A 17,651-nucleotide genomic window follows, 5' to 3' on the forward strand; every position below is an offset into this window, starting at 1 on the left:
TATATGTTATAACAGAGTCCTGAAACATGAGATTCAATGTGAATGTTAGGCCATTATATGAAGAAGGCTATTATGTGCGAGGCAATAACACAAGCCAAATCTTTAGGAGTTCTTGAGTTATGAGTTCTTTATCTGAAGCTTGGCACTGGAGATATGAATATATGATAGAAGAAAGATTTTACATAACTAAATATTACTCCTTTGTTCACAGAGACAGAAAGATAAATGGTTTGTCTATTTAGAAAGTACTATTTTAGAATATGCATTTGTACCTCCAGTGGAGTGTCAGTACAGCATAAATAATATTACCTAAATGTATTTTCTGTCCTTACGGAGGATAAAATCTAAAATGAGTCATTTTAATATGAGGCAGGGGAATGAGATTGGAGCAGCAAACCTGACATATTTTTGTTACATGATCAGATGTTTGAATCATAATATACAATTACAAGTTGTATATTATGAATAATCTATAAAAATAAAATATGAATTGAATATTTTATAATTATAAGCTTTCTCAGCTAAAAAAATATGAGGTTTCCACTGTCTCCCATAGTATATCCTTTTGAATTCTTTTGCTAACCATCCTAGAAAGTACATACCTTCTTCCCCGCCTAACTGCTAGTCTTCCTATCCTGTATTTCCTTTACTATTTTAAATGTCTTGTGTGTGTGTGTGTGTGTGTGTGTGTGTGTGTGTGTGTGTGTGTGTGTGCGCATGCACACATGTGTGCTTCAGCAGACGTATAAGGGCTCTAAAGGAAGGAAAGATTTGCCTGGGCATTCACTCTAAATTAAGCATAAAAGCTAATGTTCAATTGCAAAAAATGCAAATTATGTTTTCAAAATACCTTACCAATTTAAAGCTACTTTCCAAAGGTCAAGTGCTAATACTAATCATATTATTTTCATTTACTTTAGTATCAGCTACCTATACTCAGCCTCAATTTTTAAAATGTAGTAATGAATCTTATAGCTATAGATGATCAAATTAACAGTGGCCATTAAAGCTCAGGGGAAATTCATATCATAATTTAAAAGTATTATACTCAAATATACATAAAATAATCATAGGGAAAGATAGCTTGTTATATTTACATTTTGTAATTTTTTTCCTTTGTATAAATTCCAAATTTAATAAAACAAGTAGTGTGATTAATTACATATCCAGGAGACTTGATTGAGAAAGATTTTTTTTTTAGACTGTGTAGAACATCTGCCAATTTTAAGTATTAAATTTAGTAGATTAAGCATTCTCTAGTGACATGAATAGCAAGAAACCTAGGGTAAAGTCTTAAATCTAATGTCACTTAGAAAATGAAGATGAACCATACCTGCTACCATAATGTGCTAATGGTGGAACTGGCTTAGTTTATGATTAATGAAACATCTGCATTTAAGGAAGCACTTTGAATTTTGCATTTTGAAGAATAAAGAAGAGAATCCTGGTAGATAATGTGCTCAAGCAAGCCCCATATTTAAGCTATGTTTCCAAATTTATAAATCAAGCAATAGATGCTATGGAGAGACACAGATAGTTCTTAAAAAATAATTTGATGGAGCAAATTCATGGATACTTGGAGAAGGGTTGGGAATGATAATGGTTAGGTATAATAATTTCACACTATTTGTCTTTCTGCCATGAAAAATTGGCATCAGGACCACATGGCTCTGACACTTGATAACTCACTTATTTATTCCTACATTGATTATTTTATTCATTTAAAAGACATATACTTTCTAAGTAGTTATGCATGGTCTATGCTACGAGCAGGTGGAACAAGAGTACAGAGTAAGAAAAATCCTTTTAAGAGTGCATAGGAGAATATGAACTACACTATTTTGAGATCATGATTAGTAGTAATAAATATCTTTTTATATAATTTTTGGCCATTTTGATAATTTATTTTGAAAAATGTCTACTTAAATTACTTACCTATGTCATAATCAGGTTGCTTATTCTTGGATGCTAAGTTCTATGAGTTCATTTCATATTTTGATCGTTAACTTCTTATCAGATATATGACTTACAATTAGTTTTTCCATTCCATTGGATACCAATAATGCTAATTTCAAAGTCTTACAATCCCTTTTGACAGAATTACCCAGCTAATCAGTCATTTCAATCCTAAAGCATATTTTATAGTGCATTACCTATTGTTAGTACTTCCTACTCAGCACCACACTCAACTGCAAAGAGCATAGATCTTTGGTTCAGAAAAAGGCTTTCTATGGAATGAATGAAGCAAGAAATGAAGAGGATGTAGAAACATGGAATAATATTGGCTTTCATTCAAAAGATCTGTGATCCAAAAGGTCTCCAAAATGTTTGAGGAACATTAAGTGCTTTTCTTTGTAGGATTCGTTTTTACTATCCAATTAAAATAAATTTTCCTTTATACCAGGCATATAGCCTGTTGTTACATTTCCGAAAGCTCATTTATTTCTTCATGAACAAAAGAAACCAGATGTCTTTAGATCAAGTTTCAAATTATTCTAATGTCTTCTCACAACAAAAGAATTTATTCAATTCTTTTGAAGAAGGAGATCAAGACACAGATGGCAGCTCCTGAATGTCCCTAGATTTGGTCATTATAGCATTTCACCAACTTTCTTTGCTTCTTCTATGGCTTCTCTGAAACTAATTTTCAGTTTTCAATGATTCCTTCTCTTCCTGTCTTTCCAGAAGGAAAACTGCCCAAATTATTTATTTAAAGTAGTGGTGGCACAACTGAGTTTAGACCTATTGCTCATAAATTGTTATTGGGAGAATACAATAAATAGAAATGGGAATTTACACGGACCATGAGAACAAGAGAATTAAATGGAATAGGTTAGCTCTACATAATGAACACAGATAAAGTTGTCAAAGTTGGCTCATGTACCATAGTACAGTCAAATAAGGATAAATAGATTAAAAATACCAAACCATATGCTACCACACCTAACCAAGATGCTATCCGCAATTGTCTCCACTTTCAAAGACAAAATTTCACCTCACTATGTATGTTAACCATACTTAAGTATAGTTCTTATGTTCAGCAGTAGATAAACAGAACTTAATAAACTCAATGGCATTTTTGGAGACTTTTTGTCTCATATTCTGGTTTTTGAGGATTTTTTTGTCATACTAGTCTTTTGCTTGCATATGTGGTTCTTATTTTGTGTTTTTAACGGGTTTTCTCCGTGTGTTTATGTTTTTTCTTTTTAAATTTTAATTTGTGTTTTGTTTTACTTGGTTTGGTTATTTGTTTGCCTGTTGGATTTTTTCTTTTTTCTTTTTCTTTCTTTTTTTTTTTTTTTTGCCTGTTGGATTTCTAAAAAGAGAATGAAAAGTAATGAAATTGGGTGGAGTGGAAGGTGAGAAGCATTGCAGAGGAATAAGTGAAGGGGAAATTATGATTATTGAAACTCTGAGCAACCCACAGGTCCTGCTCATGCTTATGTAGTCACAGGGCACAAGTCAAGGTAGTTTTTCACTCTGATGAGCTCCTAGCATGAGAACTTGTCATATATGCAGAGCTACAATTAAGCTACTTGCAAGAATGACTAAGAACTGTTTCTTGTAAGGTATTTTTCTAATATTGTTTAGATTTTTATGCTGCCATGACCTACAAGTCTCACTGGGTAATGGTTTGATGAATTAATTATATTTCCATTAGTATTACTTCATTTCTATACCTTGGGGGTCTTCCATTCCCGCTCTTTATATGAAGCATCCTTTGGCATTGGAATTTGAGAAAAAGACACAGAGAAAATAATGCTACCATCCCAGTCGTGGTTGAACAATATGTTTACATTCTCCCTCAGCCACAAATTTTGTATTCTAATAAGGCTTGCTCATTGAAAAAGCCAATTTCTCTTAGATTTCTTGTGTAGAACATTATGTCCTCCAGGTATTTTGGAAGCTATTTACCTGTGCTAATGACTTGATATGTAAACAGCTCAATTTTTCAGTGTCATTCTCATGGGCATATTCTACAGAAGACTATTTGGTATGGACAGAACCAGGCTTGTTGTAGGGAAATTTTTCCTAGTAGATATCTATAGGATGTCCACATCATTAGCAATTTCTCAAAATAAATGGATCCCTTTGAGGGAAGATTCCTAATAATAGAATAGTAGAATTTTATTTTAGCCAGATAAATTCCAGTTTATTCATCTAATTAATTTACTTTTTTTCCACATTGAACCACTCTTCATATAATTGTAGATGATTGGTTTTAGCATTTACTCTTTTTTTGAGGATGGGAATTATTTATTAAATCAGTCTTTGAGTTTGGCTACTTGATCTATACAATCAGTTGAATAAGATTGGTTATAATACACACTGAAAGATTATTCAACTAATATAAATATATAGTCAATGCTAATGTATACTGTAAGTGAAATGAGATATAGGATTGTCATATTATAGATGATTTATATTAAATCTCTTTTTCTTTTACTGAAAGTAGATTTTTCCCCACATAATATATCTTGATTAGGTCCCCCCTTCTCTATTCCTCCCAGTTCCTTCCCGTCTGATCTACCATCCAGTTATACCCCCTTTCTGTCTGCCATTAGAACACACACAGGCTTCTAGGGGATATTAATAAACTACTATACAATGGAACAAAACAAAAATAACAGAGTTAAAATGGATAAAACCATGGAATAAAATGGAAAAAAGCCAGAGAAAAGGCACAAGAATCAGAGACCTTATTATTCACATAATCAGGAATGACATAAAAACACTAAACTTGAAGCCATGACATATCCTCAAAGGAATTGCAAACCAAAAGTACACATATTTCATTTTTTTATTTTAGTATAGCATTTACTCTTAGACAAACATTGTAGTAATTGTTTTTCCATATGCTGTCTTCGTAATACTCCTAGTATATTTTTAGCTATGCTTTACAGATGATAGTAATTGTGCATAGACTGCTTAAGAGACTCTCTCTTAAGCTAGAAAAATACAAGGTGAAAGTCAAAACTAGTCTGTCTGATTCTGAAGCATACATTTCATATTGTTCATTGATAGCAGTGTAGGCTAAGGTATGGCACCATAGATATTCCCAAATATGATGGTTTATATAACATATAACAACTTCATTTGAATTTTATAGTCTTCACCAGGCATCTCTCATTGAGATCACTTATAAATGTAATTTCTGCCATTGTCAAATTTCACCATTACATAAGAATATCATATCTTTCTTTTAGGACATACATTTTAAGACATACATTTAAGACAGATCTCCCTTGCATCTCTATTCTAATCTATGAGAAAGTAGACCATCATAAAATAAGTCTGGAGGTTAAGTATTTTTATTTATAATGATATGAAACATAAGATTGATATACTTTACTTCTTTTATATACTTTTGGATAGTCTCACAGTCACACACAGCTTAAAGAGATGTTAGTAAGTGTTTTATTTTTTATTTATTTTTGTGATAATTTCATATTTGAGTACTATATATATATATATATATATATATATATATATATATATATCCTTCTGACTCCTCCTTTCACTTCTTCCCATGTCCCTTCCACCGCTTTTTAAATTCATGGCTTATTCTTTAGTTGCAGTTGTTACACACACACACACACACACACACACACACACACACACACACAGACAGACACACACACGTGTTTATAAATACAATATGCTGAGATCACTTAGAGTTGCTCATATTTATTTAAAGTTGACCTCTTGGGATTGGCTATCCTTTGCTCACTGGGGAAGGCTAACTTCAACTCTCACAGCATCCATCAATTGCCTATAGTTCTTTTCTGAGGGATGAAGCCCCTTATCCACTTTGGTGTATCGATTTTCTCATCATTTATTTAGGACATGTTTAATCCAGTCAAAGTACTATGTGCTTAATATCCGAGTCCCCCTGTCTAAAATTTCATATGTTAGAGCACAATATCTGACAAGATAGTGTTAATAGTTGAGGATGTTGGCACATGATTGTATCATGAGGGCTCCACCCTCAGAAATGTAATTTGTGACCTTATAACGAAAGTTCCAAGGCTTACTCTCTCCCTCCACCAAGTGGGAATGGTGAAAGTATCTTTGAGGCAGCTTATAAGTGCTTACTGGATATCAGTTTAGCTGGCACCTCAATATTGGGCATCTGTATAAATGACATAATTTGTGGTACTTTGTGTAGCAGCTCAAATGGATGAAGATACAGAACTTGAGAGAGGTTTTAGTACATTACTGAATGGAAACTGGGGAGAAAAGCCTCAAAAACAGGCAGTACTCTTTCATATCAACATCTACATACAGAATATAAAAACTCAAGCTGAAGGCATCAGTAAATGATAATCTATTGGATACGTGAGAATAGCCTGTTTGAGATATTTTGGTTATTATAAGTATTGAGGTTTATGAGTAATGAACTTTATATAGCAACTTGCTGATTTACATATTTATGCTAACTATTTAAACACATTTGCTTGCTAACTCTTTATAAATTTGGTTTAAGGGGCATTACTTATTTTAACTTCCTGTCATAGAAAAAAATTAATTTTGTCTGGTTATGTTTTAGTTGCTCTTTTCTTATAATACTGACATTCTGAACCACTGAGTTAATTTTCTTTAGACTTTTATTCTTGTATGCATGCATTAATGAAACATCCTTTGATAAGCATCTTAGTTTGAAAGGAGAACTTGCTCTTTGTATCATTTTCAGACTTCCTCGTTTTTTTTGCCTCATTGTGTGTAAGTATACAGGATGGATATTGCTGAGGTTAAGAATAACCCATTGTTTATGGTAACCTCATGTTTGTCTCACATATAAATGGCTTCTTTGTATATTCTTATAGTGGCTATTAGTACTGTGGATTCATGAGGAGTTCTTTACCTTACAAGAGAATATACAGTAAATTAGGTCCTGTGTATAAATATCATTTATGATTTCCTCCTAAGTCCTTGATGTTTGAATGAAAAGTTCTTCCAAGGGGATAGAGAGGTGGCTCAGTGATAAGAGCGAGTATTGCTTTTGCAAAGATCTGAGTTCAATTTCCAACACACATGGAAGCTTCTAGATGCTTGTAACTTATGTCCAGGAAATCCAGTGCATTCTTCTTGCCTATCTGCTGGAAGTAGGTATGCACGTGATGTACATATAGATATGCAGGCTGACATTCATTTATACAAAGTAAAAATAAACACACAAAGAAATAAAAGGCAAGTTCATCCGCAGTTTGATTCTTGTGCTAATACTTCTTCAAGAAAACATTTCGAAGGCATCAGAGGACTGTATCCTGTGGGAGAACAGTAACAATTAATGTAGGAACAGTGAACAATTTTTCTCTCTATGAGTTCTCATTTAAGGGTAGATGTGAGAGGGTGGACAGGTAGATGTGTTATTTAATCGGATATGAGAAGTGTGGAGGTGGTAAACTTAGCAAGCATTTCTCTTATTACTCTCCAAAACTACAGCAGGAAGTGTTAGTCACCTTAAAAGTTGCACGGAAGTGTTTGCTCTGGAAACAGATCGATGAATTGGACTGCCCTTTAGCTGGACCAGCCAACCCAGTTATCTGCGTTAGGTTTATTTCTCAGAACAAGAAAAAACTAACTTGCTCCTTAGGCCCAATAGGACAAGAACACATTCTTTTGTACACTTCATCATTACAAGAGCAATTTCAGAATTCATTTTGATTTATTGCAATTGAGTCTAACTGTCAAGGCCACCTTCTTAATTGCCAATGATCCTGGTTGAATTCTTATGCTGAAATGGTGGTTGCTGGTGGCTGCTTTTATGAGGTGTTTGGTATTTTATTTTGGTTTGAATCAGTTTTTATTGCACAAATATTGTCAGAAGATGTATTATCTCTACCAGAGGGTCTAGTGCTCAATATACAGGTTATCTCCACAGTGACAGCTCTGTATCTTCAATGTCAGATGCACTGCTCCCAAGTCATACAAGATTTACACATTCTATTATAATTCTATTGAACAGCTCTTAATCTGCTCAGGAGAAAACATGCTACAAACAGCAAATTTCATCCCCTTGCATTTAATAGAAATCTTTCTTGGAAAGAATGGACAATTGTATTAGAAATTCTCCAGCTATATAGAGCTTACTTTGAAAAGATGATAGAAAAACCCAGAGTGTAGCTGATACATCAATATTGCCTTATACCTGAGTTCTTACCCTGCTCTCTTACTGACTAGTACCTTCTCCCAAATAACAATAATTCCATGGAATCTTGTCTGTATTATCCATATTTTAATCACAGGAAGGGAAGTTTTATTTACAGTGGAATTTTATGCTGAAATTGGGTAGCAAGGCACATGTGAACTTTCTGGACAAGTTTACAGCATAATGTTATATTGATTATATTTCAAAGGATGTGTTTTCAGTTGCAGCACTCCTGAATTTATGCAGAACTAAGTTGTATTATAATAAGGTGGTTCAAAATTTATTGAGTGGTTTCATCTTTCAAGAGATATATTTAAAATTAGGAGAGAAGGAGGCAACAGTTTCTCCTACATATTGCATTCTGGGGTAGATAAAGTCTCGTATTCAGACTAAGTCATTTTTCTCATTGCTGTTTCTCTCTTATGTGGTGTACATGTCAAGTAAGCATATAGCGGTATCTTGGTTATTTTTAGTCTCTGAATTTGTACAGTAGATATAATAATGTCTACCTTGATGATGAAAAGGATATATACATTATAAAAATGTTTAGTATGTAGTTGTTAATCATGGTGAAACTTTGAAGTACAATGAAAAATCTACAATTATTGAAACCTCTGCCTCTTGTATTTTCTGATCTTAGTTTCTGTCTTCATCTAGTCTCTCTCTCCAAGTCTTTTGTATTTTTTGATTGTTACATCTCTTTAAGTACATAACGTGAGAAGGTTAAGTCTTGTCTTTGCTTCTCTAGAGTTAGCTCTTACTTTTTATGTCTTATTTGATATCTTTATCAGTTGGGTATCTTGTAAGCATTTAAAATTATATTTAGAAATGTCTTATCTGTGAATATACCCAGAAGGACTAAACAGAAACAAAGCAGATGAGAAGGAAATAATTATAGAAAAGAGGAAGATGAAAAATGACACTCAATATTTATGTTGATAGGGCAATCTACTTCTTGAATAACAACACATTAATGTTCACTTTGATAAGAGTAAAATAAGTTCTCTGGGCTTTTAGAATTACCATTCTAGTTTTAATTGTAACTGTTTTAGACTTGGAAAAAAAATCAGGTAATGGCTATAAGGTAATTTTAAACATCACCAAACACTTCTTTTTAATTGCAATTTCCAGGTATGGCATTCCCTACATAAATTTAATGTATGTTGGTACTTAAATGGTGTGGTAAGGATTTCCCAATAACTGCTTTGAACAGAAGCGTTGTCTATTTTAGTTCCATATTTAGATCCTTCTTCCTTCACTCCTCAGCATTATATAGTCTTGCATTTGCCTTCAGTTTCAGTTTTACCTCCCCTTTCTTCTGGTAGACAATCCTTGCCATTAGCATTTTAACTGCCAGGGATGTTACAAGATATCCATTCCTGTAGCTCAGCACTTTTATCTTGTTGAACGCTGCTATAGCACTTACCCTTATCTCTTTCAAAAAGAAAGACAAACCGCAGGAATGGCTATGGCAAAGCAAACTACTTGGAAGTTGGCTCAATATTGTGTCTGAGGACACCTTGCTTAGTTTGCAGAAATAAATACCATGCATGTCTCCATGTTGCTTGTTATGATTTGTCACTTTGGATTCTCAAACTTTAGATGTGATGTGCTGCCTCATTCAGTTCCTCATCACAATGCACTACAATTTGTCCACTTCAAACCCATCGGAAAGAGTGGGCATTCACTTTGACATTTTTCTCTTCAGCAGCAGCCCAGTAATACTGCACTCGATGTGTCAGGTTCTTAATGAAATGCTTTCCTCTTATTTCTTTTACCTACAATCAGATGGCCTGGGTCAAGGTTAGTGCTAAGCCTGAGCTATTTTTCTTTTTCCCTTTTGACAGACACCATATCTACTGCTTGTATCCAACCTACAGTGCCTATGCTCAGGCAGAAGAAAATGTAGTACAAAGGTTGGTTTGGGTCCAAACCTATTGAGATCTTAGACCTTTTGCTATTCCCAGAGGCACTTCAGTAAACTTCCAAGTGGTATCATGTCAACTGTCGCTCCTCCAATTAAAATCTATCCCAAAATGCTTCACTTCCAAGGATGTAAACAAGTTCTAATATGGAAAGCACAAGACATTTAAAGGCTATCATAGGCCTGAGGGTATTTCAGATTTTGTGCATATATTATGTGGGCACTTATTATTTCTTACATAATGTCTTGGAGGAGTGTAGAGATTGAGACTCTGAGAGGTCAATTTGCCTGCACAAGTTCATACAACATGGCAGCACAGAACTAGGTCTGAGAATAGTTTAAACTTTATCTTTTCCTAGACTAGACTGCCACTGTTTTAAAATAGTTATCTGTTCATTTTTTTCAGATAGCAAAGATTTGATGAGCATTATTTTTGGCCACTGTTACACTGAGAATTTTGTAAAAGATAGTAAAATGCAGTATAACTGTCCCCTGTCATCACGGAATGCATTTTAAGTCTCCTAATAGGTATCTCTACATAGACTGTGTTTTCCCTATATAAGGATACCTGTGATTCAAGTTGAATTTATAATTAGGCATAGTAAAAGATTAATGATAATAGAACAACAGAATCATAACTGCATATTGAAATGTATGAGAATGTGCTCTCTCTTTAAAGAAAATTTTCACATGGTTTCTCACTGGCACATCACGATCGTTAACATCGCTACTCCTGTGCTTTGTGACCATTTTTAAGTAAAGTAAGAGCTACTTGAATACATACAGTGTGATAACACACAGTCATTCTGATAACTAAATCAGTAATGGGTAGCTAACTTATATAGTATGCACAGACCAAAGAAAGGGTAATTCATGCTCTAGGCTGGATGACATGGAATATGAAAGCAATGTGAGAGCACAAAATACTGTCATACTCTTTAGAATGGTTCACCATTTAAAAATCATGAAGTATTTATTTCTGTAATTTTTCTTTTGAGGGGAGATGAAAGGATTTATTTCATAGTAAAATTTTCACACCACAGTCCATCCTCAAAAGAAATTAGGGCAGGAACAGAAGCCACAGAGAAATGCTGCTTACTGGCTTCCTCTTCATGGCTTTTAGACCTTTCTTGACAATGGTTCACTGTAACATTGAAATAAAAAGCAGTGGATAAGGGAGGACTATTATCTTCATGCTTGTAGATATCGGATAGGTTTTCTTATATCAAATAAATATTTAAATATGAGATGAGAGACTCATGAATGGTGCTAAGGGAACCCAGAGAGAGCACTTAGCCCAGCTCAAGGATCTAAGGGAAATAACATAACTAAAGTGTCCACCCAAAAGAGAAAAACATTTTCTATTCGTTATCTCTCTTGTTTTCTTCCTCACCACCTTTTTATACATTTTCATACACACACACACACACACACACACACACACACACACACACACACACACACACCCCTACATCTCTCAATTAAAATAGATTCTTCTCTGTCTTTCGTGCTTCCTCTGTGTATCTCCAACATATCACTTATCTATTATATCCATGCATTTATCAACAATTTATTAAGTACTAAATCTGTGTCAGTCACTGTTTCACACACTGGAAAAAAGACTGGTAAAACAAAACAACAACAGCAGCAGCAACAACAACTAACTACTTTCTTGAATTTTGTTTCCAAGTGTACAAAGAAGCAAAATCATTAAATAAACAGATATGGAATAAAATGACAAGGTGTGAACAGTGACAGGAAAGAGTGCTGAAGAGTTCAATTTTATAGAAAATGTCTTCATAACAAAGGTGAGCCTTCCCATGCTGTACGATGATTTTGTGTTTCCATTTCTGGCTCTGCCTTGATACTCTCTACTTCTGGAGTAATGAAATATACTGTGATTTTCTTTGTATGCTCCAACAAGAAAACCATGACATTCAGGGTTTGGGGCACGTTATCATTGAAATGATGAATAAATGAGCCTTTCTTCGTATTTCAGGAACAAAGGTCTGGTGGTATGGAACGTAAAGGAGTAGAGGAGCTACAGCATGAGGGCTCTATTGTTAGAGCAGAGAAATTTGGTGTTTATGACCTCAGAGACTTGAGCAGTTATTCTGTATAAGAGTTACATGTGGGAATAGCCATGAGGAGGACCAAAGAGTAAGGCCAGTGACTAGAGTAATCTACCCATTTCAAGAACCTGTTAGGCTTGGTCAGTTCTATTCCAGCTTGAGTGTATCTTATAACATATGAGAAAGCTTTTTGCAGTAGAGCCTGGCATCTTACCCTAGATGTCTGTGATCCAAGGGCCCTTAATACATTTCAAGAATGTGATATCATTGTACAAATAAACTCTACAGGTAACTCAAATTGATGGGTCCAAGTTGAGAAGGATTGTGCTATTGTGTAAGAAATGCTTTTCATGTGACTTTTAGAGCCAAACAAGATTTTTGCTTTGATTAAGTAGAGATGATTCTCACAAAGGAGAAATGTGAGTCTCCAGCAAATCTTGGAAATAACCAGAAAGTAGCAGATAGCTATGATGAAGAGGGAAAGAATGTGATAGAACCAAGAAAATCATTGGGATAAAGCAGAATTTTGCACAAAGGTGAAAGAATGACGTCACTCTTTGACCAGTTCAGGTCTATTGGGAACTGAGGACCTAACTTGGATGTTGGAGGGTTTTATTTGTTTGTTTAAATAGGAAACTCCAAGCCTTATATAGCTTAGTGTATTTGAAAATTTTATTCTTCTTAGCCTGAAGAATATAAGTCTCTAATTCTAATTCTGAATTTCAGAGAGACTCAAGCGACTATCTGGAGCAAATGCCTGTAAAATAGATGTGCCTTTGTGGAAGAAGCTTTCATACTTACCTGAGAAATTTTGAACACAGTTGCATATGTGACAACAAAACAGAACCATCTGTTAACGATTATATGTAAAATGTCCTATTTTATGAGAAAAATATTCTTTTCTGCCAAAAGAAGTCTGTGGGCTAAACACATAGTAAAGCTTCGACTCGGTTCTGAACACTTGAGATCTGTAAGGTAACTGACCATACCCTAAAAACCTAATTTTGATATGCCCCAGGTCATCTAAAAATTAGAGGGTGACCCAGGCTGCCTTATACATCATTACTTGCCTGCCTCAACTGTCCAATTGCTGGAGTTTATTGACTCATCATGGCATATTGAGTGTGGGTTTAAAGATCTTCCCTTTTCTCTCTTTCTCTGTCTCTCTCTCTCTCTGTCTCTGTCTCTCTCTCTGTGTATGTGTGTGTGTGTGTGTGTGTGTGTGTGTGTGTGTGTTATAGACAGCTGAAACTTCCAAACTTAACACATTTTTCATAAATAATAAGAGAGACTTGTGAGGGGGCTATCAATTCTTCGTTAATATCAGCATGAGCATAATTATATGTAATCTTGGAAAAGATTTAATGGCCCTTGACATTTAGTGCTAACTCCCAGTAGGCAAGGTAGGTGATTACTGTGGTTTCAATCTTTCTTTTCCTCTGAAAGATTAGAGTAAATAGCGGTCCTTTCACCTTATTGTTAAGATTAAATTAAACAAGACCTATGAGTAAATATGACACATAGTAGGTGGCTCAATAAAGACTGACATGCTTTTCAATCTCACTGTGACAACGAATATTCTTCAAATTAGAATTGCAAATCTCACCCTATTTAATGCATTTGTCATTTGGAACCCCGTCCTGATGAGGCAGTGTTAGCCAATAGCTTAGATTATGCACTTGTTCCTTGATAATGATGGAGAGGATCTGAAAGAGGAAGAGTAATTGATAGCCAGTCCGGTGATTTCTGGATTGAAATGCGGGACAGTACAGCCAGCCATTCAAGCTGCATTCTTCTGTTATTTGCTAAATGTCTAACTGGTGACTAGAAGGGAGAAATATGCCTTGTGACTTGTAATGTTAGTTTGGCATATGACTCTGTTAATATCACTCTCGGAATCTGTGTGTAAATTTCAAGTCAGAAAGGTTCCGTTTCTAGATTCAATTAACTACAAACAGAAGTAACATACCTAAAATGCATTGGCTTCCAGCTTATCTTTAAGTCACTAATTTATTTGGCCAAGGGCCTTATGTTTGCAAAGCCATCCCCTTAAGAGCTGGAGGTGGGGGCAGGACAAGTGAGTGGCATGAGCTATAAATGAATTGAAAATTGCCTTCTGTTCCAGCCCAGTGCAATGGTTCATGCTTTGTAATGAGCCCTAGTTGGCAAGGTAACTCATGTCACCAGAAGGAGCTCTCTACAGACTGCTCCATTTGTCACTGCTGTCTGAAGGACACAATGAGCTGGGGAAGCTGGCACTCTGCAGAATTTTTATAGTGCTATGTGCGTGCATTGGTCGCTCTTATCAAACGATAATTCAATAATACACACAAAATCCCCAATGTTTAAATAATTCGAGAGTTGGAACACAACCTGACCAAAGATAAGAGAGTTAATGCTGGCACTAAGATGCTAACTTATCCATGGGAGCAGGTTAAATGAGAGGAGGAAAGGATGGATACTGAGAGTCCCTATTCGTAATGGAGTGTACATCTGCATTGCCCTTTGTCTGACATGCTTTGGTGTGTTCCGTGGAGCTTCGTGCAGTGGTTTGTCGACGTGGTGTCTTTATTTTCCATGTCCTCATCCTCCTTCTAAAGGAGAACAAAAAGAATAAAGGGTGACCAGAATCATAACAAGAATTCAGTTGCAGTAACTGGGAGCCAGCTTTATGGAGTGAGTTCAGCTATTTGCACTTAGAATAATAGTGAATGGTTAAAAGGAAAAAATCCTTGGGGCATAGATCTGCTGGGAACCAAATCAGCAAATTAAACATTTTAAAGAAAGACGGTGTTATTATTTTCTGTGATTAGAAAAGTAGCACGTACTCATTCTTACCCCTTTAAACATCACAAAACCAATAAACTTCAGAAATCACATATGGTAATCCTTCCCCATGATATCTGATTGCAGCATTTGTTAGTATTTTGGTTTATCTCCTTATTTATAAGTCTGTAATCTTTAGACATTGGTTTAGTTTCACCAGGAAATCTTTCTAGAAATGCAGTTCACATTTAGGAGCTTAAAGATTCTTATACCCGAATTGTCCTTTCTAACACAGGATTCATTTACATTGAAGCACCAATATAGGCTGCTGCTGGTCGCTGCAGTCAGTTTGTTGTACAATGGCCATATGCTAGACAGACAGTGTTCTAAGTCTCCCCTGTCTCTCTTCCTCCCTCCACCCTGTCCCTCTCTCTCCCCTCTCCCTCTGCCCTTGTTTCTATCACTGTCTCTCCCCGCCCCATATGTTTGGGTATATGAGTGCATGCTTGATTGAATTCTGATTATTGCTCGTGTGTGTGTTTGTGTGTGTGTGTGTGTGTGTGTGTGTGTGTGTGTGTGTGGTTATAGTGCACAATGCTGAACCAAAGGCTTATACATGCTAAGCAAGGGATTTTCCACTCACCTAGGCCTCAGGCTCTGATCTGAATACTTATTCCTAAATAGATAGAATTCTCATAAAACTCTGCTAGAGGGGAGCTGCGGACATTTGTTTATAGGTGAGAAAACTGAGTTTTAGAAATGTTACAAGGCCATTAATGAGGTTAAACTAGACTTTAAATAAAGCTTTAGTATGGCAGGAAGGAATTTCCTTGTCCTTTCTACTCACACTGCCCAGCCTCCTCTCTCTCCCCTTCTCTTCTGGCCTCTCCCCTTCCTAGCTGGGAGAAATCGACCAACGAATGTGAACATAAAATGCATTAGAGAGGCAAAGAGCCATGGAAGCCCAAGAGAAATATGGAAGTTTATCTTTAGTAGCTCTACGTAATACCCTTGCATTATGTTCATTATTAAACAAACATATATATATATATATATATATGGATGGATAGATAAATACATAAATAGATAGATACATAGATACATACATAGACAGATAAAGCACAGTATTGCCTTTTAGGCTTTGTCAGCTGAATTTGAACTCCATAGGATGGAAAACTTGCACAAGTAGACCTCCTTTCTGAGTCTGATTCTTGCTCTTTCTATTTTCCTTACTGAGTAACAGCAGGAATACTGCTGTCTCTCAAATAAAGGGCTCCTGTAACTTTCCAGTGTTAGACTGGATTGTGAAGATAAATATACTTAAGGGCAGTGTGTGGAATTGAAAATCTATCCTTATTTTCTGTGGTACTTTTATGATGTAGCAAAGCATGTTTATGGATAACATCCTATGTGTCCATAGGTAAGTCTTTTCCCCTTTGCAGCTTAATTTCTCTTTCTCTAAAGGAAGGCACAGAGGGACAAAATCACATTTAAGGATCTTTGAGCTCTAAGAGCCCCATGTCTACTCTTAAGAACTTTCTAACTCCTTCCTGCCTTTGGGTTTTTCTCAGGATTCTTTCTTATTTTTTTTTTTAATTTTTCATGGCTTCCCAGGAGAGGTTAGCCTTAGTGGTTTGCTGTTACTAAAAACTTCTGTAGAAGATTAAAAATATCTACATGGTATGTGAAGTCTGAGCAATTTGATAAGCCTCCATGATCCTAGAAAAGGATTACCATGCAGTAGTTTGAATTTTCAGCATAATGATTTTCTGTCAGTTATGTTCCTCAAGGCATTCATTTCAATGAATGATTGGGGAACAGAAATACTGTGTGATGCTCCCCCAATGCCACATACTTAATTAGTATAGAAGACAAACTAGAGTCCTTATCCCTTAACCACTAGTTTAGAATGGGTTTCTCAAGGTCTGTTTGCCTCAATGTAAGTCTATGGGAAAGAGCTGGGTAATGATGAGACTTGGGAAGTTAAGAAAGTTTAAATGAAGACTGGCTTCCTACATTATAGATAATTTCTGAATTCAGGGTTGTGTTTTTCTAAGTTTCTCAGACACACTGAATAATATTGAAGATCATAGCAGTATTAGTAATTTTTAGCTATTGGCCCCTTCCTTTATACATTAGGGCCTGTTTCAAGTTTATATATGGATCCACATGCTTAATCCCCACAACATCCCCGGGAAGATTACCAATATTCCTGTTATTTTCATAGTAGAAAACCAAGGCACTGAAACATAACATAATTGGCTCAAGATCAGACAACTAATACAGTACTTAGCTGAAATTTCAGCCAAAGCAGTTTGGCTCTAGAGCCTAGGCTTTTAATCCACTATATTCAGCTTACAAAAGAATCTGCTTCTCATTCAATACTTACCAATGGCCAATAAAACCAAGGTTCTCTGAAAACATATGTTGGAATGTACTGCTTTGAAATTATTCCCAGTATGTATTATAAACAAGGTTAAAAAACATGTCTAGAATTCTAAAATAGTATGAGCAACATCTAAGATCAACACTCTTAGGAAAAGAAGAATCTGAAGTCATGAGGGAACATTTGGACCTAGAAGTATTGTAGCTAGAGCTCAGAACCAAGTCCCCAATGACAACAAAAACACCGTAGGGCTTCTCACTGGCACAGGTACTATAATTGAGGGCTTGAAGATACTCTCTCTTTCTCTCCTTTAGTATATAGGTGACAACAGGATACAGGGTTTACAGAAAA

General features: G+C 35.4%; 1 protein-coding gene across 4 annotated transcripts in view; it reads left to right on the forward strand.

The window, feature by feature from the left end:
• The window catches only part of Il1rapl2 (interleukin 1 receptor accessory protein-like 2), a 1,532,967-nt gene that overhangs the window by 424,741 nt on the left and 1,090,575 nt on the right, over positions 1–17,651 (forward strand).

Source organism: Rattus norvegicus, chromosome X (genome assembly GCF_036323735.1).
Source record: "Rattus norvegicus strain BN/NHsdMcwi chromosome X, GRCr8, whole genome shotgun sequence".
NCBI classification, from domain to species: domain Eukaryota; kingdom Metazoa; phylum Chordata; class Mammalia; order Rodentia; family Muridae; genus Rattus; species Rattus norvegicus.